Source organism: Coptis chinensis, chromosome 5 (genome assembly GCF_015680905.1).
Source record: "Coptis chinensis isolate HL-2020 chromosome 5, ASM1568090v1, whole genome shotgun sequence".
In the NCBI taxonomy this organism is placed as follows: domain Eukaryota; kingdom Viridiplantae; phylum Streptophyta; class Magnoliopsida; order Ranunculales; family Ranunculaceae; genus Coptis; species Coptis chinensis.
The window spans coordinates 41159630-41165681 of NC_141460.1; the positions used below are offsets into that span (position 1 = coordinate 41159630).

Consider the following 6052-nt stretch of genomic DNA (forward strand, 5'->3'; position numbering starts at 1 on the left):
TTAGTAGTTCTCTGGGTAAAGTTAGTTAGGAACATGTGAAAAACTATTATAGCACATGTCAAAGTCAATACAACTTGAAGCCTCAAAAACAATTTACATTTTAACGGAGTAGAACTATCGGATCAGGTCTATTTATGAGATTCCAGTACCTTAGAAATATCCAGTACCCGTATCGGTATCGTACCCGACCGATACAGCTGCAATGACATTTTAAGAGTATCCGTGCATCAAAGGTTATGCACTTATGGTCAATTGAAAATGTAATATGTTTCTTGAGGTTTCAAGTTGGGTTGACTTTGACATATGTTATAATAGTTTTTCACATGTTTCTGACTTACTTTACTCAAAGAACTACTAAGAGAATTTTTAGAATACACTTCTATTTAAAAATATTCCTAATAATTAGCCGTACCCATATCCTAGTATTTTAGAAAAGTCGTATCGTACGATACCCCGTATCGGTGTTGCCGTATCAGTACCCGTACCAATATCCATGCATCATAGGTACCCGACCGATACGGCTGCAATGGCATTTTAGGAGTATCCGTGCATCATAGAAAGCATAAAGAAATCTGTCTAGCTAAATTCTATAAAGCAACATAAAGCTTTAGGTAGCAATAAAATTCAGCGCCTGAATTTCAACTTCACTTCACCTATTGTCATACATAAGTTCAATAATATACATTTCTTACTCAAGTAAGAAAGGAATAAAGATACTAAACTGAAAATAGTATGCAAGTACCTTGCCTTCATCTAGGTCCCATACACCATACACCATACACCATATCTATTATGCCAATTTTGCACAGCAGGTTAGACTTCAGAAAACGAAACCAAGCAAATTCTGATGCATCTTCATCTGTGTTTAGATTTGCATTAATCCAATTTCCAACATCAAATTTTGTAACCAAAATACAAACTGTGTTCAATTTTACAAAAGTGAAATGAAGTTCAAAGAGAAAGAAATACTTTGCCACAAACAAAACTTACCAAAAGCATTATTGAACTCTCTGCATGAGTTTCTCCACCATAATTCTTTGTTGTACCCCAGTCAAAGACTCTGAGGTCATGATGGCATTTGATACAAGGATCACTGTGGATGGAGATTTTGCATTCACCTAGAATTCAAATTGCAATTAAACTTTACTGATCGGTAACCAGAGATCTTATTCGAAGTGAACTGACAAGCAAAACTATGTCTCAACTCGATGATAATGAATTGGACAAAAACTACAATCACATTGATAAATGGAGAAATTACCAGAAAAGCTTTCACAACACAATCTGTGTCACAAACTGACGTGACTAGAGATACAGAGCATCATCTCATCATGTGAACACAAAGTGTCGCAACTCGCAACATCAAAAGACAACTGTCTAATGAAGTTACCAACTAAAGAACCCAATAGTGATGGGAGTCATTAGCTACTCTGTGTCATCATTGACGGTGCCCAAGAATAGAAATGTATGGGTGCAAAGAATCATACCCATACACGGCCATTTACCCCAACGGCTATCTCAAAGGATAATTTCTTCCCAAGAGCTTCAAGAACCGGACATGTTGGAGAGCTTAGCAACCTATAGATAACAAATTGACAAATAAACTTTTTGTCGCCAAATGATTGTTTGAAAGAAGATACAACTTCAATTTGATAAAAAAACAAACAACAAATAAAAGTAAAAAAATTCAAATGGTCCTATCGTCAAAGGGAACTCACATTCGTGACAAACCAGTTGATGATTCAAACATGTAGCATGCTTCAGGGGCCCAAACTCGGCCGCTTTTCCGTTAACTATCAAATAAATAACACCAAAAGAAACGATTATCAAATTAAAGTCCAAACAGATGGTTATTGGTTAATATTATGAAAAAAGGTTGAATCCAAGTAAAGTGAGAAACTACCATCAGTGCATGAAAGCTCTGGATTCATGTCAGCGTTAGCTTTGACAACCTGAACATACATCAGCTTACCTACCTGACTTGCAAAGTAGATAATATTCAATTCAGAAAAAGGAAAAACTAAACGGGACAGTAGAAAACAAAAACTGAAAATGCAACTAAAACAAGATTGAAATGAGGTAAACATGGTTTACCCTAGATCTTAAAAAGTTCAAAACTTAAGGTAAATATGTTTTCTTCGACATGTAAAAGTTTCTACATGGTGTATTCAAAGGTCAATCACATCACCTAAAAAAGTCACAAACTAACCGCTTAGGACCCAGACCCACCCTACACTCCGAAAACAATAAAAGAAGCACCCTAACACGTCAAAACACGAGAAAACACAGACATAACCAAAATAACACCAAAAGGCCCAAAAGAAAAAACATAATGAGCAATTGAGCATCACCAGCCAGACTCCTGCCTCTTAATGATCAACAGATTAATAAAACAGATAATCCTCATCTTCAGCCTCATTGCAGTCCTCATCCTCATCCGCATTGGAGCACTCCAAATCCAGCTTCTCATCATTATCCTCATCATCGATGTCGCCAAAGTCCTTTATTCCATCAATCCTTCTTCCCTTTTTCTTTTCTCAAGACTCTCTAATTATGCACTGATCTTAACCTGATTTTCTGTTACTGTAGTTGACCCACAGTACTCAATTTCTATCATTTTCCCCTCTTTTTTTTCGTTATTTTTTTCTTTTTTTATGCATTAGGGGGTTTTAGTAGACCCCAACCTATATAAATCATGAAATTCTTTCGTACACATTTCCACTTGCATCCTCCTTGGCTCCATTACAACCTTACTAAGCTCAAAATTTAAGGTTGGTACAAATTGGTTTACTAAGCCATTAGGATAACAACACAATTTAGATAAGGAGTCATCAGCTCGATTTCCTTCTCTGTATGTGTGAATGACAGTCATTAATACCTTGATAGATGTCACTATGTTCAGTCACTTCCAATTGAGGACCTATCTGCCCCTAAGCATGTTTACTGCTCTGAGTGAATCAGAAGCATTTTTAATCTTTTTCATCTGCAACACAAGTCCTTGTCAAAGGCCTTCCTCTATAGCTCTAATCTTTTATTGCTCTGACTCACTTCTCATAAGAGATCCCTGTAGACTGCACCATATTTTCTGCATATACCACCATAAGTCATAACCATTACCTTGTACTGCAACAGCACCATCAGTGTTCAAAGTGATCTCATCCCCTTCTGGTTTGTCCCAAGTGCACAGAGTAAAAGTTTTCAGTTTAAAAGACCATATCAATGCCTAACCTGTTCGGTGACACTCTAAGCCTAATAGATTCAGACAGCACTGTAACTCCTTCAGTGTAGTCTGCAAGTTCATCGATCTATTACCCTCCCTAATTTCTTCTTTTCTTGTCAGCGTCGTACCTTCCTCCACCTCTGATTGAAGCACCAGTCTCCTTCCAAGCTCCTTACATGAACCTGTACCAGTATTTCTACACTTTTCGACTAGCTTTTTCTCTTCCCCACATTGTACTTCCACATCGCCCATCACTTTCAAAGTTTGACTTTTATATTTTCTTTCCCGCTCTTTCTTCTTTGGTTTCCTGTCACACCATTGTGGATGTATATCTCTCCAGTCGTCCAATTTCTTGATTCTTGCTTTCTTTCCCTCCTTTTGTCTTCTAGCTTCCTGGAGCTATGCTTTACGATTTTCTATCACAGGCCACTGAGCCACCTGTCTTTATCCCCCTACCCCTACCCTTTCTTGAATTTTACGTGATAATGGAGTCACTCATATAAAAGCTACTTCCACATTAAAAATAAAATCATCAAAATCACACATTACTAAAACCCTATAAATAGGTATATTGGCACACAACCAAACTCACATATAGACAGTTAGGTCAGGGCGGGAAAGAAAATGAAAGGAAAGATAAACAAAAGGAAAAACTACGAAGGCAACAACAAAAGGATGTACAAAAAGAAGAATAGGAGAAAAAAAAGAAAAAATACAAAGTGGAGCAGTACTGGGTGAGCTTGTGGCATGATAGTGCATGGTGGTGGTGGTGGCGCATTGTAAAGCAAGAGGTGATAATCCTAATGGATTTAGTTTGCACATTAAAGGTAATTTAAATTTTTGTTTCGGTGGCGAGACTTTTTTTTTATCAGTAAAAGTATGTGTTAGTTATACTGGTAGTCAACTCGGAAGGTGTCAGTGGCTTACTGGTCAAGACTGGAGAGGTTGCGCCCAAGGTCTTGGTCAGGGAAAATTATGGAATAAAATGTTACCTATATGTATATATACATGTCTGTATGTGTTTGTGTGTGTACTATACTGATATTATGAAAACTTTAAGGATGAGGTATCCTATACACATAAAGAGAAAAACAAAAACAAAAACAAAAACAAAAACAAAAACAAAAACAAAAAAAAAAAAAAAAAAAAAAAAACAAAAACAAAAACAAAAACAAAAAACATAAAAAGTAATGGGGCACATAATAAGGAAGTTGTGAGGCCACAATCGATATTGCACATCTCCATAGCCGGACAGTCCTGCGTTCAACTTCCACCTGAGTGACCTTCAAAACAATTTTTTTATAACTCTTAAATGCATGACTGGTGCAAACATTGCCATTACAGCTAACAGGTTCAACTGAGGAGAAATTGTTTTTAAATATCCTGCGATTTCTTCAATTCCACACAGTCCAAGTTATTGAATGTAAAACAAATTCCAAAATGCCTTGCTTATTGGTGAAAGATGACGACACTCCCATTTTTGGAAAAGCAGAGACCTGACTACAGTAATTAGTCACAAACTCATGATGACAGTACAATGTTCCAGTCCGTATTCAATTCTCTAAAACTAAATCTATATAGGTTTTGACTACTAAAATTGTGAAAAACATCCTAGACTTTATGTGGTCACGTATAATAAAAAAAATCTATTTAGATGTACAGCTACATAATAAGATGTACTCCTAATAAGATACATCACTCAAACTTTAGCTTTACCTCAAACTTTGGCATGTTTCTTCTTGATCCTCCTTCAAATGCAAGTATAGGTAGAAATGCCAATGTAGGTCCTTTTATGTCCACAAGAAAGTTCTGCACGCAAATGAAAAAAAAAAAAAATTGGTACATTACAATTGGTTTTTCATATTACGTCTTGTCGTAAAGTAAAAATGCTTACATCTGCCTTCTGGTCAAACACAATACCAAGAACAGTATCCTCTACAGGGTACATACTGTAGAACAAAGATGAAATCCATTTACCCACAATAATAATAATAATAATAATAATAATAATACTTACTCGTTTATTAGAACTTTCAACCCAATACTTATTAGGTTTGGAAAATCTCAACTTGCCAGCTTTCATCACAGAAATAACATCCCCATCCTATTATTAATAATAAATTAATTAAATAAACACAGTAACATGAAACTCAATAAAATAATATAAAAAAATAAATGAAGGCGAACCTGACGAAGGCCTTGGCCTAACTTGATAGTATGGTTAGACATACTTGAAAGGTCCAACACCACATCTCCTGGTACCACTGTTTGGTCAATGAAGGCTGATTTCGAGTCTGCCACCATTCTTACGTTTTGAAAAACAAAACTATAAAAAGAGATACGAGGTTTAAGAGTTTTGTAATAAAGTGTGGGTTTAACTTAATTGGACTGGACTCTAATCGGGTCGGGTTGTACTAACCATATAAAACCCGAGCCTAAGTTGCCTAGTTACAATGTCTAAGCCCATAATTCATATAGCTTGAGTTACTACGTTGTTGTAGGTGCTGTGTGAGGAATTAGTTCATAGTAATAAGTAGTTGTAGAGAGAAATGGCAAAGAGAGGAACTCATGTGAGAGTGTAGAGAAGGTGGGGAGAAGACCTTCTGAGAGTCCTTTATATACATGAACTCTCGACATTATTCTTCATAACGAATCTCAATGTTCTAAAAATTGGTAGGCTGTGGGGGAACGCCTACTGCCTAGGCTTTCTAGACGGTGCTTAAACGGGCTCGGCGCTAGGCGGTTTTATTTATTTAAATTACCTTAGCCGAGTGATGAGAGAATAGGAGTAGAGATGGGAGGGAGCAGGTGCCGACTAGCAAAGTCAGTAAA

The 6052-nt window shown here is 36.5% G+C and overlaps 1 pseudogene across 1 annotated transcript; it reads right to left on the bottom strand.

The window, feature by feature from the left end:
- Nucleotides 1-563: 563 nt before the first annotated feature.
- Nucleotides 564-5551, bottom strand: LOC147497527 (uncharacterized; annotated as a pseudogene). Its single transcript, XR_015195137.1, has 9 exons — nt 5408-5551; nt 5238-5324; nt 5115-5169; nt 4937-5029; nt 1904-1976; nt 1719-1793; nt 1488-1578; nt 991-1118; nt 564-859 (listed from the first exon to the last, which is right to left on the bottom strand). The product of XR_015195137.1 is annotated as an uncharacterized LOC147497527 (transcript).
- Nucleotides 5552-6052: the final 501 nt, after the last annotated feature.